We start from the raw sequence: 21,662 nt of genomic DNA, 5'->3' as shown, positions 1-21,662 counted from the left end.
CTTTGGCATACCTCCTGTCAATTCTCAGCTTAAGGAGTCAGTGTTTCTGTTACACACTGCACACGTTTTCCCAAACAATGAAGATTTGTAGAAATGTTATACTGCTGTCCCCAGTGGAAAAGTTTCTTGATGTTTTTCTGCTGGTGTTAGCAATGCACATTTAGCACATGCTTTGGGCATGCCCTGGATGCCCTCTGCACTATCCTGCTGACTACTGCCACACTTGTGATATCCCATCTCATCCAGACCAACACAGCAGCACAATGTTCCTGGTGCCCATTCTTCCATCCCACACAATTTGCTATTACATTTCAAGAGCAGATAACTGATCTGCCCGGGTTCACCTGTCACCAGCAGCCAGCAGATCTCCCTGCACTTCACTTTTGACCAAAAGGCAGAACAGGAAGAACCTGGGGCAAAGGAGCAGTAAGATGGAGGAATGCCCCCAGATGTGAGACAGCCATTAACGCAGCCATCTGTTTGTGTGCCTAAATGGGATACAGCCCCACTAAGCCCACAGATCTCCAACTGCAGTTCAGAAAGTCAGCATTACAACTTCTTTTTAAGAGGTATTTTATAAAGGTTTCAAGTATGCATTTGTTTCTAAATAAATACGTTCACATCTTGAAACGCCTCTTGCTTTACATACTTAAAAATAAACAATAAAATCTTGTGACAAACTGTTTTCCTCTGCTTTGTTCCCTCATTTTCTCTTTTCTTTGGCACTTGCACTTCAGTTTCCCTGCGTTTTGCTTCCTCCTTTGTCCTCTCCCTGTGCTTTTCCTTTCATGCTTTACCATTCGTGTCCCATTTTTCAAATTTTTATCCCTTCCTCATCTCTCCCCACTCCCAGCCCTTCTCCTTCATTAAAGCTGTCACAGCCAGCTTCTCCCTCCTGCTTCTACCCAACATCTGAGCTGGCACATTGGAGTCTTTTTCACACCACTCTACAGACGTAAGATGCACAGGAGATAGATAAGACTGATGGGAATCAAATGCAGAGCTTCCCATCCCAGAGCTTTAAAAAAAAAAAAAAATCATTTATCTGCTTTAGCATTAAAGACCTAATGTTCCTCTCTCCACAGCCCAGAGACAACCTATGTGGTCCGGCAACACTGGGATCAGGCCCTCTGAGCATGGCCCGGTTTACCATTAATTTCACAAACAACTGAGCAACAAGGATTGCCCAATTCAATCCTTGTTAAGCAAAATGTATTAGCTCTCATTAAAACAAAAACATGTATTATCTTGCTCCTTCGGAAATCCAATGTGTAAAGGCATTTTTGAAAGCATTCCTCACTAGGAAATGTGTGATTTCTGTATACCTGCAGAATTTGGAAGATACATTTGGTAAAAAGTCTCCAAGGTAAGTACAGAAGCTATCATCCCAACAAGTGCCCCTTTGTCTCATAAAGCCATGTAGAAATAAGGATTGGAAGCTGCAAACGAAGCCATGTTCTGAACTCGACAGCAGTGGCAGATTTTCCTTCCGGTGGTACCACGGCAGCACAGCTGGGGCAGCGCGGTCTGTCAGGGCACGTTAGCAATCATACGCAAAGCACATCTAAAGCAATCTAGCACACATTTCTCACTAATTCTTAATACACAATGACAGCGTAGGCAACAAAAGCTCCACAGCCAGCGTAGGATGTGGCCACGCACTGGGTAACCTGCTGGTGAAATTTAGCTGTGTTACACTGTATATCCTGCTGAAAAAAGCCAGGGATGTGCAGCACCTCTCTGAGGTTTGGTTTCTGCATAGTGTCAAGCCAGCATAACTTAATCCAAAGAGATCAACAACTGGTAAGAAGGACACAAACTGTCCAAAGCAACAAAGACTCATGTAAGACATGCTGGTCTTTGCAGGACAGAAGGCAGTGAAACCTATCAAACACTCACACCATAACAGCAACAAACCAAACAAAGCTCAAATCCAAATCCACACAGCTTTCATCTCCCTGTTTCATTTCAGCCTAATAACAGCGTTACCAACTGCAGGTGACCTCTCCTTCTTCCAAATGTATGCCCACCCCTATCCAGCATGAGCTCAGTGCACACTGTACTCACAGACTGTATGAAGAAAGGTAAGAAGAATTTACCATACGCTTTGTTTTTATTTTTGCTAATTTTATTCAAGCATTATGCTTTTATTTCCACTGTTTCACAAACAGGCAGAACAGCCACTGCCACGTTTCTCCATAGCTAGAACAAAGCCAGCAATACATTGATATTGCTGCTTATCCTTTCAGGGCTGCAGAATCACCGCATCAGGGAAAATAAGTCAGAATTAGGCAGAGGTTCAAAGCCCAAAAAGCACAGCATGTGAGCAGCACTGTGTCCTGAACTCCTGAGAGAAGGAGCTGACCCCACTGACAGCTTGTATGGGAACTGCTGCATCACGGCCTGAACCTCTGATTGATCACCTGAGGCAAGCAACCAGTCAGCCCTGGGAGCACAGGTGAAGGCAATTCAGCTGTGCTGCCAGAAGGGGTGGAGCCTGGCTGCACCTCTCTAGACCCATCTAGGAGCTGACCACCAGTGGAGAAGGATGTCTTCTGGAGATCCATTCTGCTGGAGTTTCATAAGCGAGTCCAGGATATGGGTAAGCATCCTATCTGTTCTCTTTTTGTTGTTATAGCCTACTTTGCCAAACTCTCTTGTTTATTTCATAATTATAACATCTTAATATTCATTGATTATACACAGCTTTACCCTACACAGCCACAGCCACCACATTGCACACAGCAGCAGCTAAAGCAGCAGTGAAGGCAACAGGAGCTTTCCCACAGACAGAAGGAGTGCATCAGACAAGAAAAACCCATGTGTCTATTACTTCGTGCTCTTAGAGGCCCCACACATTCCTCCCCTTGTGATATCTGACTAATCTGACAGCACATGACAAATGAAGCTGCTCTGACAGGAAGACAAGAGTTCCCCTCTCCTTTGACCCTCCAAACAACTTCTGCTCTCTTAATTAACACCTGATGCAGCCCTCTATGCTCACAGCTGAAGCTCCATCAGCAGGACGGAAGAGCCCCCCTCCCATACCAGTGGGCACACAGACTGGTTGCAGCCATCTCCTGCCACCACCCACGGCTGTATACTGAAGATAAAAAGATATCTTTCTCCATAGCTCTTCTCTTAAAAATTCAGAATAGTGTCCTTAAAAATTGTTCTTTCTGTCCAATTTGTGATTTAGGTAAAAGCAATTTAGGTGAGACAAAAGAGACTGCTTCACAAGACATACCATTCTTTTAGCTCTGTGATAAAAAGGAAGGAATCACATCTCAGGCATAAAAGCAACAAAATGACAGTGCCAATACTTCGCACCTAGCCCAAATGCACGCTGCTTACATTTTAAGATTCTTCTCCTGCACCCAGATAAGAGGCACAGAGACAACAGACCGCGAAGCTCACGTGGTATTTTTCCCTTTCAGGAAAAATAGCTATTTCTGCCTGCCCTTCCCACGAAATGCAAAGGCCTACTCAGTGCAACCCTTGTCTCTCTTTCCCTCAGATGAGGATTACATTTTTGCAGTGCCCTCAGAGAGCCGTGGATGTCTTTGAGAGCCACTCCAGTTTGGAGGCCCGCTCCGGGGGGGAAGCAGCATCTTTTGAGATCAGTGTTTGGTAGCGAGAGCATCTTCCTGCCCACATTTCCATCTCACATGTTCTCAGACATTTTCCGGCATCTACCCAATGTGCACTGAGCAGTGAGAAATTGAGAGTTCAAGCAAATGATATAGAGGAATGGATAATTAGCCCCTAGGAATGCATCCAGCTACAGTTAGACTCCATGAAGGTTAGAGACCCAATTCCTCCTCAATTAAATGTGATACTGAAGAAATTTATAGGGCTTTATTCAAGCTACTAATTTCTCAGTTTTACTGAAAACAATTTACAATCAAATGAAGTGAAAGCTAGAAGCAAAGCGTACATTAATTACTTAATTTTCCTTTTGCGTTTCTCTTCATTTTATCTTTCAGTGAAGACGCATCTTAAAATTAGGATAATATGCCAGTAAATATTATACATTTTTTTTCTTTTAGTTATTACTGCATAAAAGCTGAATCGCTTCTATGAACTTCAGTGTTGTCTTCTGCCGAGGACAGTGTTGTATCACCAATCTGCAGCACCAGCAAGTGGGAGAATTTCACCACTTCCCGGGCTGAAAACACATACGATAACAAAGCAGTCCAAAAGATACCACAATATCTGAAGAGAAAAATCTAGTTGCTGGGCTAGCAACACGCAGTCTGTGAAGGGCACAGCCACATATGTGCACTATGAGATGCGACTTGGGAACACAGTAGCAACTCTGTCAAAAAGGAAGCATGAATGGCAAAGCGGCTTTTCGCAACACTCCACTGGAGCTTTGGCAACACTGCGAGAGATGGAGGTGAGGCTAAATAAGTGAGCCTGCGGGTCATTCACCCTTATACAGAAAGAGCAAAGGCACCGTGAACTGCCGCTGAGGGTAGCAGCACGATTTGGAAGGGCTGTGCGAGGCGCGTGCCCCCGACCTCCCAAGTGGCAGCGCTGAGGGATGCAGAGCAGCGGCTCTCTTGCTCTCGCCTCAGAACGCTTGGCAAAGGCAGGGAGCGAAACGCAACCACAGCTTCATATCAGCCCTACAGCTGCTTCATGGAGGTCGGTCCTCCAGCACAAGGCAGAGCAGCAGGAAGATACCAAATGCCAACAGCCCAAGGCTATGGCAGCTTGTCTATGGGTGCAGAAATTACCCAGGTACTCTTCCAGTCTTCCCATCCTCACGAGTGCCTCCAAATGCAGAGCCATTAGCCTAAAAGCTTTCCACTACCTAATAAATATTTCAATTGTTTATCTACGCTAATCTATTTTAAGGGTTTATATTAGCTAATCTACATTTTGGCACTAGAGCAAAGCAAAAAGCTTTCAGAAATTGCCTGTGAACAGTGTTGGTGAAAAATAAATTTGCCAATGGCTTTGGCAATACAATGCCAAATGAGAGATTAGGCTAAATAGGGGAGGCATAAGTGAAAGGTGAACTGAGATGTGCAAGGAGAGAACCGCAGTAGGACTGTTCATTCGGTACCCGTCACCTTAACGTGGGAAAAACAAACAAGGATTCACAGGGCAGGCACCCAAAGACCCCGAGAGACCTAAAACACAGAGAAGATAGAAAAGCTTTACATAAGATCTACAAATATTTGAAGGGTGTGAAGACAGGAATTTTGCGGGTTCAAATAAAGAGAAAAATCTAAACAGCCGAAGAAATTTAAGAAACAAGAGACCAAGGGGATAAAGATGTTTCATAGTAAAATCTGATAGGCAATGAGATGGTTTCTCAAAGCAAGAAGCTGAAGTTTTAAAAACCTTATTTTTAAAGTTATTTTAAAGGTGCATCAGAAAAACTACCCAAATAACTTTGAAAAGATGAAAAACAAGCAAAGCTGTAAATCATGGAGAATAGAAGCACACAAGCCATTAAAGATTAGACGTCAGCAAGGAAATCTCTCACTGATTATATACTAGGAGACAGCAACGCTGGTCTAAAGCTTTTCCCACTTGTAGTATGCATTTCTGCTTCCTTTCCCCAACAAGCCAATATTGACTATTTCCCCCATGCAGCAAAGTGGGACATGTTCTAGCAACGTGCAATTACTCTCTGGAATGCAAACAGTACTTCTGACACACACGGCAGTAATCTCAACAGTGGCCTCTAATGGAAGTTGTCTGCTTATTCCCGTTTCCACTGGGACAGCAGCCTGTGATGCTACTTGAATGTCAGTCTGGGCTAGACTGTACCCATGAGACTCAAGAATTGTTCAGCGTGCTGAGAAAGTCATTTTAAGAAACATAAGTTCTTTATCCCTACTTGACTCCATGCCAAGGGAGTCGCACAAAAACCTCGGGATGTTTCACTGCTATAGATTACGTAACAGCTACTTTTCTGAAACCTCATTTACAATTCTCAGTTGTTCAAAAAAACAGCAGCAAAACCCTGCTGATAATTAGCAAATCTTCCCTCTGGTAATCAAGAAACTGAAAAAAACTAACAAGCTTTCTCAGATTCTTTATTTCTTTCCCTACAAATGCAGAACTGTTGCACTCCAAGCAAATTTGTTTTTTCTTTGTTTCTTATGTAACGGTGTAGTCAGACCTGTTCCTTTCTGAACCTCTGTCCTATGCCATTAGTAACAGCTCTCCGCTGTTCTAAGTACCAACCTCCTTTAATCCCTTAATTAATTTAACCACATTCTAAATAGCACTTAGCTCTCTTTTGGGACTCCAAGATACATGCTTTATTAGGACAGCCTCACACAAAGTGCACTTTCTAAGCCCATGACATCCATGTTACACTCATTCCCCAGTAGCTTCAAGGCTGCTGGCTTTTCTGCTGGGAGGCAAAAATCACAACCTTCTCTAGTTTCTCTGGCGATACCGAGGGCTGAAAAAGGACCAGATCACCCAGATCACCTCTCGTGGCTCCTTCTTGGAAGAGAAGTCATAGGTCTAGTGACACTGAAGTCTCCAAGAGGCTGTACAAAAAGCTGACTGTCTTCTTTTTTTTTCCTCCTAATGGAAGTCTGAGAGGTTTCTGTGAAGTAAGCAAGTGCCCCTTACAGAATATAGCCAGAAGTTCTCAGCCAAACACCTCCAAGTGCTTTAAAGAAATACTACTATCATTACCCTCATTTTGCAGCTAGAAAAGCAGAAGCATGAAACGGTAATGCCAACCTCAGCATCATCAGCTCAACTACGATTTCCTGGCATTGTTCACTGAGACACAAATCCATTCTTTATCCAGATTTATTTAACACATAATGAAATAGATTCCAGAGAACTTAGCCTTGTTTTATGTAGAAGAAACATAAAAATTCATATAACATTGGTTTTGTCTGTGCAAAATTCAAGATTATATGCCCTGATCTCCCTACTCTCTATATAGCTTCAGAAGGAGAGTGGTTAGAGAGAAAAACTGAGTCTAGAAAAATGAAGGGCATTACTTTTGCCTCACTCAACATAACCATACTGCAAATTCTAGAGTGATACTCTTGACCTAACTGAGGGGCAAGATTTTTACCTCTTAGTATGTGGTAAAGGGAAGGAAAACACATCACTTTCTAAAGGCACGTTAAAGAAGTACAGCATTCGAAGGAAAGAAAAGTGAAGTCAAAGAATATTTAATGTAAACTTGGTGAGCTCATTTCCCAGATGAGCAAGATATCTGCTGAGCTTGCCTTAAAGGGCAAAAAGCAAAGATGGCTTCACCTCCTAAATGTGGCCTGGGGCACAGTTAGGATGATTTACTTTAAGACAGTTTAAATGCTCTTGGCTTATTCAGAGTGGAGATCACGTCTCCTGACAGCCAAAGATACTGAGGCACTGGGGCTAGGTCAGAACCTGGTTTCATATCTCTGGAATAAAATAGAAAAAGTACATCACAAACAGCTGACAAGGACAACATCCTTCATCTTAAAAACTATCAAAGAACAGCTTTGTTAGGTAGCAGGAGGGCAATAATAATAATTAAAAATAACACATTAACTGAAAGGTTGAAAAATCATTCTATGCTATCTGACACCTACAATCCAATAATTACAAGCAAGCATAAGTCAAAAGGGTCAGCCAGCTATAAGCAATGGGAACAACCTTGCGAGAGAGAAGTGTCCTCAAGAATTTATAGAAGAAGACAGCATTACCTAAAGACAGAGAGGCAGTTATACAGAGAAGAAAGAACAGAAACAATCAGATTTCAGTGCACCTATCTGTAATTGGCGAGGTTGGGAATAACAATGATTTAATCTACAGGCATGGACTGGATAGCAAGGTGATTTGTAACAGTCATCACAAACGACATCAATCCAAACATTATTAGAAAACCTACTGATGATGCCCTAACCTACCTCAGGCAATATTTTTGTAAAGAATCAAGGGGAATATGAGCAACATAAAGCCACCACCAGCTGAAAAACTGTATTTCAAAGATAGCTATCCCTAGCTTCTTGTCTTACTGAGACTCATAGAATGTAACCATTTCATCAATGCCTTGGATGATGCAATGCTCTTGCTGTGCTTGCAGATCACATCAAGTTGGAAAGGTCAAAAAGTGCTGGAGAACAGGATTAGAATTCCAGAGAATTCTAAGAAAACGTAGAAGTAGTCTGAAATAAATAGGATATGCCTTGGTAAGGACAAATGCTAAGCGTAATACTTCAGATCTTGTCAGCTGGCTGAAGGTCAGAACAATCAACTTCACAAATACTGGATGCAAAATCACTGGCTGGGAGACAGAAAAGGACCTGGGGGACTAAAACAGCTCAGGAATCAAACATCAATCAGCACTGTCACACAGCTAAAAGAAGAAAAATAAAAACCAAAACATTACAGTGCTAAGTGCTATCAAAGCCTCCTCTAAGTAGTTTGTTCAGTTCAGGACTCTGTATTTCATAAAATCTACAGAGTGCACACCATTTAGAGTTTACAGGAGACAGGAAGGAGAGAGTCCAGCCAGCAGGACCTTTGAGCTAATACAAAGAATGAGAGGTGCTCCATCTGGGAAAGGGAGAAACTGAGAAAGAAGCTAACACGTAAATAACATAATGAAGAAGCATTGCTGCGAAGAGGAAGAAGTAAAAATGTCCTCTGTGCTCGGGGCTAAAAGAAAACTAACTGTGAATTAAATATGCTGCTTAGAGATCTTGCTTAATTTCTATCAAGGAAATCCCTTAGAAAAGGTTAGATGAACACTTAGAAGCGATATTTCAGGTAAAGTTGAACTGTCCTGGAAATGGAGACTAAAAAAATAATCTCTCTATTACATTACTTTTATGATAGATCCTGTATTTTAGAATGCTGCATATGATTCTCTGGGCCTATCCATCTTTTACAAATGACTATTTTCAAAGTGTTTTCTTTGAAAACACAATTTTCTTAGCTCTGGTGATAATATCCCCATCATTTCTATGTACAGAAGCAGATACATTATAACTTTGCACTGCAGACTTGCACATTTGAAGAGTATGCACTATTCATGACACTATCCTGGCTTAGTAAGGCATGGAGCCTACAATACTGTGAGAGTTAGGATGAGAGAAATAGGAAGGGTCAGCAGTGCCTGGGGAGGGCTGGGAATGCAGACTGGGAAAAGGAAGAAAGAGGAAGAAAAAAGGAGGGAAAAACAAACAAACAAATATATACATAAAAAGGAAAACCAGAACTACAGTATATTCATGTACAATTTTTCCTTTTGAACAAGAAGAATAACATTGTAAAGTAGACTTAGGGTGCTGCAGGAAGATAATGCAACATCCTTAGCAAAAAGGGATGGAAAAAACAATACAGGTGCAACAGTTTGTTTAAAAAGGGAGTGGGGAGTTAGAGAAATGGTTAGTAAGGGCAGCAAAGAAAGGAAGGGCACAAAGAAGTGAAATGAGGTGAAAGTGGTCCCTTCAGCTTTTATTCTGTACACTGAAGGGGCATGATACAAAACATCCCAGAAACTGATGCTAACATTTGCACTGCCACAACAGCCAAAGTACTGCAGTTGCTAAGCTGGAAACAGAATACAAGGCATTCACTGTTTTTTTGCTGTTTCACTTAGTAAACAACAGCTACTGCCTTATCTACCTACCATTTTCACCATACTGCTCCACTGTTGCAAGGTCCTACCAATGCTACCTTTATTCTAAAGGAACAGAAAGGGATTCAGGCAGTTCCTATCGGTTATAGCACCGTATTAGTAAAATCAGTGAAAGTTTATTTGATACACACGAAGGATCAGCAGGCTCAGTAGCCTACTCTGCGCTACAACTTCTGCCACTCTGCTTCTTCCTAAGCACTGAATGTAGATATTATAGGAAGGAACCACAAAATAACCTGAGATGAGTAGATACAGAAAAGCATTTTTCCAAATTAATATATATATATTTTTTGCCTGATGTAGCAATACAGAAATTAAGTTGGTATTTTTCTGCCTGTTTAAATTTGCATCTCTGCAACAGATGGAACAGAATAGTTGTAGCTGTAGGCCAAACTCTGAGAAATATTTTAGCCATGGAGGCAATAATAATGATCACAAATGGGAAAATGAAGCAAAAGTTCAAATTTAACTCATCAATATATTATTCTCCTTTTTACCACAGAAGACTTGGCAATAGCTGCTCTCCGCCTGTGATCCTTTCTGACTGCAGCCAAAGACTCAGCATGAGACTTCCAAAAGTCATCTAAAGGACTTCCGAGCATAACTGGGCAGGAATTCTCATGTTTCTACTTCATAAAAAGTGCCAACCCCTGGACCATAGCAAGGCAACATTTATTCCCTAAAGGAATAAAATTTACATTACCCATTTTTCCTACAGAATAGGAATTTCAGGATTTCCTTTCATGTAAGTCAATGCTGCTAGACTTCACTACAGCAAAGGAGCATGTAGGAACTGAAGCATAGATAAGCTTCAAGCATAGCTGCTCCGACAGGTGTCACAAGTCAGAAACATGGAAGTTTCATATGCCAGTTAGCTGGTGTACAGCCAAAGAACCTGGGATTTGGGAAGAGTGTCAGCTCACCATATTGTCATTAGAAGGCTATGCAGACAGAGAGGCAGTTTGGACAAGTTTCATGAAAAGATGATAATAAATATAATAAGCAGAAATTATCTCAGACAGAAGACTCACAAATTGTTTTTGAACAAAATTGAGCATATAATTTGTGTAGGAAATCCTTCTCTGCACTGGTAACTATTACGAGAAAGTACTTAAAAAAAAGAAGGAACAACCTGGAAGGATAAATTCATGCCTACATGCACCATAGTTCAGTTACTTCAGGCTTCTTTTTGTAACAATACAGTATAGTACCTAAATGAACTGCAACCCCTTCAATAGCTCTTCAGCACTAAGAGAAGCAAAGGAAGTCTAACATCACAAGATGAAGCCTATCTAGGCTGTTAGGTTCTTGTTAGAGTACAGGGGTTCAGGAAATTTGTGGGATACTTAGTGATAACCCTTCCTTGTACTTCCCATGGTCTATAGGCAATTAATCTCTATTTTGCTTGTAATTAGATAACTTATGTGTATCCACAAATGAAGTATGGGTCTAAGCCAAGAAACACACTAGCTGGACTTCTCTGAGGGGGAATTAAAGCATGAATATTTGGATGCTGCCTTAGAAGAACTGGATATCTTTCAAAAAAAAAAAAATTTTTTACATAGTTTTGTTTTTTACTTTTTTTACTCCTCAAATGTAATACTCCTATAGATGAGAAGCTATATGTTCCTGTCCACTTTAACTGCAAAGCCATGTGAATATTTAAACTGAGCTGGAAACCCCTAAGAGGCAAAACAGCTTTTCAAGGTCTCAAAAAAATTTATTAAATTACACCTTTCTACACTGTACAATCTTCTTACCTTAGCAAGTGGTAGATATGGTACCAGATTAAATTAGTTGCACAGCCACCAGGCATAGTGCAATAAAGAATCCATTAACCAAATCATTTTATATCTAAGCAAACAGAAAATGTAAGGACATTTACATTAGCATCTGATGCGAATGTAAACCCTGCACTATTGATAGAGAAATGATACTATCACTGTCCATATCATGTGTGACTGCAATACAAGGCTGACCATTTATCAAACTGCCTCTTTAATTTAAAAATATATTAAATATGTGCATAGGGCTCTCCACCGTGTGGTAGCAACAAAGCCAAGGAACATTCTGTTACTATTTGTTATCTGCCATCAATGCAAAGTGGAAGCTGAAAAGTTATTATAAATCATTTTTCCCCCCATTGTGTTTCTATTCAAAACTATATGCTTCTTTTAGAAATTTGTATCATTCCACAGTTGCCATGCATTGCAGTCCATGCTTTTTAGAGCTGGAAATTCTCTAGCTTGAGAATGTTTATGCAGTGTACAAGAACCAAAATGGGCTGAATTTTGCTTACCTTATTCATGTGTACAGTTCATCTGCAATGAGTCAGACTGTCTTTTTAATAGACCCTGTACCTTTTATCAGCCACAAAATTCACATGCAGCAAACTGAAAACTGAAGTGGAAGATGGAGTGAAACTGAAGAACGCCCTTTTGTCAACAGAAGTTCAGCCAACAAAGTGGGACAATCCGTCAACAACTTTCTTGATGTTGTAAGTAGATTCAGCTCATTACCAAACACCTCCATGGACAGTCAACTAATGACTCAACAAAACACATTGTCCTTTTTGGATCAGTGCAGTAACAGCAGTTTCCAACCTAATACTAGGGGACACCAGGTTACAAGTACTGTGATATAAACGAATGTGAAACAGAGCTTCCCCCATCACTTGGGTTCTTCATGTCCAAATTTCAGTTCAGAAGATGACATTCTGCTTTTCTGTGAAGTTCATTAGTTAAATAAATACATTTTAAAAACGTATTTTCCAATGTTATTAAATTAGGTTCCTAGGGCTACATTCTGCTGACCACAATTTACAAATGAATACATAGCTGGTACAGTTCGTCATCATACCCCCCACTGTTAATAAAAGATTACAGCACACACTGCTGCATCACGTCACCTTCAAGGTGCTTGATGACTGCTCAAAAACTGCTGGAAAGCAACGAAACAACAGCTCTATCAAAACGAAAACAGCCTTTTAAGAAATTTATTTCAGTGCTTCTCAATTTCTATTACCAACTCAGCTGGTGAGAAGTGAGTCTCTGAAGTCATTTCCCCTTCTTGAATATAACCAGAATAGTTGATTTTTTTTTTCTAATGGAAACCAGTGTATTACTCATTTTGTTTCCATTCTTATCCCAAGATAATATGTTTTCATAAACAGTCATTGAAAAGTAAACCAATGCATACATTTTAAAAGCTGAATTAAAAAAAAACAGCCTAGAATCTCTCACCTGCATGACACACACCTAAGCTCTCATCTCTCCACGGTTTGAGCTTCACTCCAGAAAATAAAGCCAATCTGAACTATACCTTTCATTCTCACAGCTCTATAATAGTGACAACTTATAGAAATAACAGACTTATTATCTGGTGGAAAGTATTTTTTACAATATGCTCTACAGTTTGAAGCGATACAATCGACTATGGAACAGTACAAATAGTTTGTATTAAGAATAGAAGAACCACATGAATGAGTGCAGACCTATTGGTCCAACCTCAGGAATATTAGGGAATTCTGAGTAAATTTGGAAAAAAAAGTTAATGAGTGACATGGTTATAAAGGCAGAATAGGATACCAGTCAAAGAGTTCTCTGGGCTGACATGGTTAGATAATCAGTGTTTTAGACAAAGACAAAAGATGCTCAGTAATTCTCACGTAGCTGGACTTCAGGTAAAGCATTTCCAGTAGAAACCATTTATTAACTCAGAAAGCAATATACTGTGGGTAGGCAGCTTGGTAAAGGAAATACGGCAATGAGAAGTACTGCGGGAAAGAATGTCAGATGGCAGGGAACTGAACTACTGAAAGTTTTCAAGATTAAATCTAGTTTAGCATTTTCATTAATAACCCTGCCAAAAACAAGTGGGCCAATGACAGTCAGTGCCATGCAGCATCATTGACAACACTGACGAAGATTGCAATAACCACTACAAAAGAAATGGATGTTTTTGGTGGCAAGAACAATTGAAATGTAAAATAAGTTCTACATGGACCACAAAAAATAAAATAGTGGTTCTGTGCTTGGGAGTTAACTGAAGAAAGTTCTGCAATAAAGCTCAGAGCTCATCAATAAGAAATTACTAAGGTGGAAAATGTACGGTCTGTGCGATTCAGCTATGAAAGAGACAAATGTGATATTAAGAAGCATCAATCAAGGCATCTGAAGCAGACAGAAAAGTATTAATGCCACTGTACAAGGACTTTCTTTCAAGAGCTGCCCATAATAACACCTCCATGAATAGTGGAGAGATACATGAACAGGTACTAAGCAGACAAGTGTCGTCGTATCAGTCCAGACATGCCTAACTTACAAGGGAATGCCAGAGAAGCAGAGATGTTTAGCTTCAGTGGCAACTGGACAATTATCTGCAATTACAGCAGGGCGTACAGTAGACAGGAAAAAAGCTGATGCAAGAAGGAAAGAGGCATACGCCGGCCCTCAGGCTGTAAATTAGCAGCAGTCTCTCAGGTATAAGGACAATTTGGTTGTGGAACAGCTAATGAGAGCACCTGACGCAAATAAACCCAGCCTACTGTGCTGTGAACAAGACACAGCACCCCTTGCAATTCCACAATACAAAGGAGGCCTAAAATTAAAATGCATTTTATGCACTGACACCTGCTAGTGTTGCAGCGACAAGGAGCAAAAGAAGAAAGTGCTTATTAAGGTGTTCTACCCATTAGAAGGTGGAGTAACAATTTAAAGGGTGGTGTTCGGTATATGTAGTTCACTTCAAGAGAAATGCCTTCTCTTTATTTCCATGGAAACAACAACAGCACACAATAACACTATTTGGTAGAGCAAATTCTTAGCTACGAAATACTGATAGTCATCACCACTAGCTGTGCATTTTCACCAGCAATGAACAAGAGCACGCGTGCCCTTCTGATGACCATGCGCATGGAAATCTGCACCAGTGGAGGTGACCCAGCATTGCTGTCACCACAGCTGAAATGCACCACCCACTTCTCACTGTGCTCACATCCGCTGTTTGGTGTCTCCATCAGTGTTCAGCAAGTGTTGATAAATGTCAGTGGGTGCCATTCTTTCTGCCTGGAGGAATTCAGTGACACACATTGCTTCATATGCACTTCCACGTCAGACATCATTTTTCAGACTGCTCCTCTGCTGCCATCTGACACATGGCAACAAGAAGTAACAGAATAATGGTGGGAAGGTTCAGACTCTACTGCCAACATTTACCTGTGATGTTGTGGGACAACCGAATAAAATCAGAAGCATTATTTTCAGAGCAGCCCTCATAATACAGTCTGCAACAGTAAAGCTGCTCAGGCTGACACTGTCAATTGCATGCATGTGAATGTGAAGGCCTGCATTTGTTTATAAATAAAGGAAATTATAACACTATCCACTACCAGAGAAGCCAGCAAAGCCTGCAATTTTACTTATTAATCACATTTCAGGAATCCAAAGCAGTAAAGCAACTTAGAAAAGATTAGTGGGTGTTAATGCTTTTACTGCATTAGCAGACATTCTCCCTAGAACCGCGACATAGTGTCCTAGGGAATGACACTGATAAATGAAGACTGAGCAGGGAATCAAAAGACATGCAGATGTTCTTTAGAAGCATTCCAGGATGATGAAACAAATGACTTCTTCATATAGTTCTGAAGAGATTTTGTCCAAAGTATGCGTATTCCTGTAAAACTAAGGCACTAATGGGACCAGATATAATAGATCTCCTAGAAGTACAGTTGGCTAGGCACAGCACACACCAAACTAGCTAATTAGGATGCCTGGTTTAAATGTGACAGAAAACAAATTAATAAATGAACAGTGTCTTAACAACACACATCTGGTCATTAATGTTCAATATTTTCCTGAATAATGTTAAGGAAGATAGCTGTCTATGCTTCTATACTAAATGTAGCACAAACACGCTTACCTCCTGCTTAACAAGAAGTACTTAAGAGCTATACAGCACCTCATAAAGTCTATCAGCTGGCATCAAATCTGGGTTGATTCTAATAGTACAAAAGTGATTGTGCTGGAGAGGGGTGAGTTTGCCTTGTTTGTCCTGAAGGGAAGTTTCTGGCAGGCAGAAATTACTCAGATGGACGTAGATTTGCCACACAGGATTAAAAATTGTGGAGAAAAAAAAAAAAATTGCTTGGAAAACAACTTTGTTTTCCTGAAAGGACATTTTAAATTGACAGCAAATTCCAATGTGTATTTAGCTCGGTTTGCCTGGGCTGACATCACGATCGCACCTATGCAGAGAAGCTCATTCCCCAAACCCCCTCCAGGCCTCATCGCTCAGCAGTATTACAGCTTTGACAGTTGAGGGAGACTGTCTCAAAAAAGTATTATTAATTTCTGAGGTGAAATACCGGAGATTGACACTCATGGTTATTTCACACAATAAGTCCATTCAATAGCACTTGGGGACAAGCCAAACAAAAATGAGGTTTGGCCTCTTGAGCGCACATATAAGAAAGATTACAGCGAGTCACCACTTTGCGCATCAAACACAAATCACACCTCCCTGTGAGTGTGTTTCAGGGATTACCCAGAGGTCTGAGATTCCCTTCTGCACGTGAGGGCAGGAGAATGGACCGAAGGGACAATTAGCCTTCTTCCCACTGAACAATTTCCATGGCTCATGTAAATCAATTTAACATGGCTGTTACAAAGCCAACAAAGAAAATTCAACACTGCTGAAACTTGATGCCTGCACAATGCAGCCTCTCCTGGGGAATCTGCAGCATCCAGACATTGCTACCACATGAGTTTCATCTCTGCAAAGGGAGGTTAATACGCCTCATTGAGAGAAAGAATATTCCTTTCTTTCTCACAGCTCTGGCTGGGGGATGATGCAAAGCAGCAGTTCTCTTATATTACCTAGCGGGAAAGTTCTCCACATTGCTTTAAAAACAACATTCTGTAAATGTTTGTTAAATTATTCAGCACCACTGCACTAGGCAGCCTCCTGCTTTCTGAGCACTGCTTGCACTGGGGCACGTATGCCACACTCTGCCATTTTGAAGTTAAAAAGATCCAGGTATTGCTCAAACAGCTCTCTGAAACATAGTGGGCGTTGCTATTGCCCTGGAATTGCTGCAGAACAGGTGGGCCGGGAGGCCACTGCTGTAGACAGCTGAAAAATGGCACCCAGCAGCTGACTGACAGCACCCAACCGCTGTGGCTGATCTGAATCCCCAGGGCAACTTCCTAACCTCTTGACTTCCTAACCCCAAGGCGAGAATTTGCCTCTGTGACCAGGAACGTCTGTTGGGTCAAGGCAACCCTCATCATATGTCAGCAGGGACTAAAAGATTGCACTGGACCAGGAAGGTTGATTTTGTTTGTCTTTCTTTGTTACCAGCGTGAAGTAGGAAAGGACTTAGCAAGGGCAGATTTGGAGTTTTAAAGGGACTTCAGCAGAGTCTAGCATGCTCCAGGGGACAACAACAACTCCTCCATCCTTCAAAGCCAGAGAAAAGTGGCACAGCTGAGAGGCAGGCATATAATTGCCAATGCAGGATGAGCCCCCAGCACACAGTTCAACCCCTGCTCTCCTTTTTCTCCTGAGCACTCATGCATCACTGTTAGAAAAGCCCAATGACACATGGGACACCAAGCAGACCTGTGAGACATTACAGAAGGTCCTGAATTCCTATTACCCACCCCATGCTTATCCACAGTACTGAATATGAAAGCATGCTTCCTTCTTGAAATGACGGCCTGAGGATTTCTGAATTTTGAGCTATATAATAGAATGTAAGAAAAAGTAATTAAAATGACAAGAAATGCAAAGCAGTTACAATAAAGGTAAAGTGTATCACAGAGCACAGCAAAAGAGCAAGAGCTTTACAGAAGTGTTGGATGTTCTTAGTGAACAATTTGCACACTGAAGGCTTAAAGGTTTTTGTGGGATGTTAGTCTAATATATGAATACTCACAGAGCTGGTTTTCTCTTAATTCTCATCTTTAAATTGGTGCGTCTAATATTTAAATCACATGGAATTATTTTTTTTCCCCAATGTGTACGGTTTTCTGTCTGCGTAATTACCTTATTACCATACCTATACACTAATACAAAATGTTTTGTGATGTAAGGAATTCTGGGATTTGAGAGTAAGCTAGACTGATTTTGCAGTCATATCTGCTCGTATACAAAACTTCATTTGTCTTCAGCAAGAAAACACTAATTTCCCATTGTCAAGTGGCATGGCTGTAAATGATCACTGGTCCTCTACAGTTGTTGATATGCAGAGACTGCTGCATCTGGATTTCCAGCTCCACAGCCAGCTGCCCTTGTGCTGAACCAGTATGGGCCGAAGGATTAGTCAGTGAGAGGAATAAACTGAAAGGTGGCTTCAAAAGGAGCTCCACCTGAAAGAATACTCTCCAGCTAAACCCCGTTTTTGAAAGAAAGACAGAGGGGACATATCCTTGTAAGCCTGTGAGGACCAACAGGAGTTTTCTCAAAGTTAAAGCAACAGAAGTGAATCACCACTAGCCCCTACCTTCAAACTACAAAGAAAGGCTTTCCAGTAACACAAAATGTCACAATTTCAAGTGACCATTCAACTGCTGCAGTGCTGGTAGAACTGGGCTCTGCTATGAAGCAAGAGGCAATGTGCCAGCTCCTACAGTCTGACAAGGAAAATTTCTGCTGGATTTGATCAGCTGAGATTCACAGATGGGCCATGAGATGTGTTGCCACTTAACAACTCAGCAAAAGCATTACTTCTTCCTGCTGACTTTATGTCTAGATGATCCCTCTGGAGGAGTCATCAACAGAAATACTGAATAAGTCTAAAACAAAGCTGGGCCTTCCCTCCCTCACTGAGAAAGGGAACTTTTTTCTCCCAAGACTGCTCTGATGTTTTGCTGTCATTCAGGAATCCCAGATTCCCTGGCCTTGACTGGTCATTTGGCAAGGAGACATGAGTTGTTTAATTATCTCCCAAGAAGCAGCAAAATGACAGTGGAGCGCACATTTGCAAGGCTGAAAGGCAGCTCCTAATGACAAGTCTGTAAGCTGCTGAGCAAAATCTGCTCCTTGTGATAACTGCTTGCTGCTTTTTGAACATTATCTGTAAAGTCAGAGACTGATCTTTACCCGCAGAGGCTAAGACAAGAAGGACAGTAATTGTATAAGTACTGTTGTGGATTCTCCTTACCCCAGACATGGAGATGGCTAAACAGCAATGCACGAAACAGTTAGACATTAATGCTGTTATCCATCAAACTAGCCTGTACCCAGGAAGACCTGGAAGGGTAACAGGATCAGTGAAAGCAATTTCAAAAGCCTGCACTGTTTTGCAGTATGAACGCCAGCCTAAAATCAGGTCAGCTTTTGTCTGCAATAAACAACTATTCTGTTAAAGTGTCACATGTCAGAAAGCACCTATCATGCTATGGGGCTTTAACAGGTGGGCGCGTAACAAGTGAAATGTACTGAGGCTTAATACAAATACCTCAGTCTCTGTCTCTATGATAGCTCAATCTAGAAAACTTTCATAGGTTTTGGACCAAAACTCACATATGCACTGGAAAAAAACAGAATTCATTTCTCCAGCAGCACCTTGCACCTCTATGTCTTCATCTAAGGATATACAACACCAGTTTTACAGAATGCAGAAAGAACCAATTCACCAGAATTGACACTAACTTTCCTTTCAGAGGCTGCTGAGGTCAAGATTGCAGAATATGGTAACGCTACCAGCTCAACTTCAATTCTTACAGACTACTGCAATGACGCAAAAGCCTTGAAGTGCTAGTTCTAGGTATACTCTTCTGCTCTCCCTGCACCAAGGTTCCTGTGCTCAGACTAGGTCAGCTGCTATCAAGCTGGCAGAGAAATGAAGTGGCTGCCCTGTCCCACAGGAAAGTGTTATGTTCAGTTTAGTCCAAAGTGAGTCAGGCTATTACTAACGAAAAACACAAAGGTGTATGACATCATGTAAAACAGCAGCACAATTTCCTGAACTATAATACTGCATCTGCATAAAAGAGCAAACATGAAAGCTATGAATCCAGCAATAATGGAGGGGATGGTAATTCTAGGAAGGCTATGTGAAGGGCAGGTTACGGACAACAAGGAGCAATCCAATTTGGTTACACTAGCTAAGGTAAAATTTACAATGGCTATCAATCCTCATGCTTTAAGGCATAAACTGAGCACCATCTGGGGCCAGAAAGAAATTTCCCTCTGAGGTACACTATAACACAATTGGCTGTGTATATTTCTTCTTCTGAATCATCACAGATTGGCTACTGTCAGAGACAGGATACAAATCTGTACGGATGACTGGTCTGTTCCACAGCAGCGAATTCTACGCTGTTCATTCCCTTCACAGTTCTCACAGACTACAATATCATTAATACTACAGCAGTCATTTTTCCAATACACAGCAATAGTTTCTCTAATTCTGAAACAAACACCAAAAGCAACTTAAATGATTCCAATAACTAATCAAAAGCACTACGCTGCATTTTTGGGGGGTTTGAGTGATTTATTGGTTCTGCTTTGGAAAATACATCTCACTGTCTACTTACTTGTGTTTTTAAATTACACATCATGCATATTATCTAGCACTCAATATAACAATAGCAATAGACTGAAAAAAAAGCATCAATGGTGCTTCACAAGGTAATTTGGAATTTGGCTTTGAATTTGTTTTGAAGAAAAGATGTAAGTATTGTCTTCCTGACTGAGATTTATTAACACTCCCCCTTTCCATTATCTGAGCATCTCACTTGCCCTAAAGCACATCTGTAAAGACAGTGAGAGACTGCCCACATTTGCTATATCCATAAATTACAGATGTTGCTCTGAGCTACACATCTATCAAGACAATTTTCCATAAGACTAAGACCAACCTGAAAAGTATCCATCTAACTGAGAATATGGAGAATAATTAATAAAAGCGGAGTCTGCAGACTTGATTTGTTTTACTGGGAACGTTCCCTACCCAAAGCTTTTTAACATGGTATGACAGAACACAGAGAAACAAATCAAAGCCCAAATAACACTTCTAGGTATCAAAATAAAAACCTTGATGCTTCAGTGACATTATGCTGCACATGTATGCTGCTGTAACAAACTCAGCTAAGAGAATATGGATAACTCTGCATTTAATAAGACATACTAGATCATATTTTCCAATTAGTAGCATTATGCCATATTTTACAGGTCAGTGCTTCTGTTCAATCATGCCTACATACATCATCATTATATTCAGTTCCACAAACACGCTATTTGCATCTGTGGAAGAACAGAAGACCTGTATCTAACATAATATGTGATGATCCTAAAGCTTAAGTGCACAAAACAACATGAGAATTGAGAAGAAAATGAAAGCAGCAGTTTTACAAAGAGTCTGCCATCACTGGGCCCAACTACTGTATCTTAACCTTTGCATAAATGCTGAGAAAGCAGATAACAAGATTAAGAACACAGAGCCTATTCCAGGTTGCATAAAGAACAAAATATGACTTAGCTGAATGGAAAGAGGGAAAAATGTACTTGTGATATAAGAAAAACACACTTGAACACTTAAAGCCAATCATTTGCTTATTCTAAACAAATAGACAAATAGAGTATTTCTATCTTCAGAGCCAGGCAAGAGAGAAAAAGACAGTGCTTTTGTATACAGAGAAGTGTCCCTTTTCCACTGCAATTTGCATTTCAGAAACAATAAAAGACACTGAGTTCCCTCTTGTACAATCTTTGAAAAAGCCACTGCTTCCCTTTGCTTTGTAATGCATTTTTGTAACAATGAAACTATGCTTCTAAACATATGAGATAAGTTATTGGTTTTCTTTTCCTCCTCACCAAAACAGAAAGCTTTGGTGGAAAGAAGTGTACTTCAATTCTGTTTTGACTTAAGCAAAGACAACAGAAAATGACATGGAAACACATGATAAAACAATACTGTAGGCTTGATTTCCCCACAGTTAGACTGTCTTAGGAAACAAGGGAATGGGAAGGAAACACACTAGAGTAGAAAAGCAGCCACTTTCATAAAACTATTGGCAGCTAGAAAGCAAAT

At 40.8% G+C, this 21,662-nt stretch overlaps 1 long non-coding RNA gene across 4 annotated transcripts in view; it reads right to left on the bottom strand.

Annotated features, from left to right (window-relative positions):
- Positions 1 to 21,662, bottom strand: part of LOC125692495 (uncharacterized) — a 193,229-nt gene that overhangs the window by 6,371 nt on the left and 165,196 nt on the right. The gene's annotated exons all lie outside the window — the stretch shown is intronic.

This window comes from Lagopus muta, chromosome 4 (genome assembly GCF_023343835.1).
Source record: "Lagopus muta isolate bLagMut1 chromosome 4, bLagMut1 primary, whole genome shotgun sequence".
Taxonomy (NCBI): Eukaryota; Metazoa; Chordata; class Aves; order Galliformes; family Phasianidae; genus Lagopus; species Lagopus muta.
This window is presented reverse-complemented; position numbering and strand designations above follow the sequence as displayed.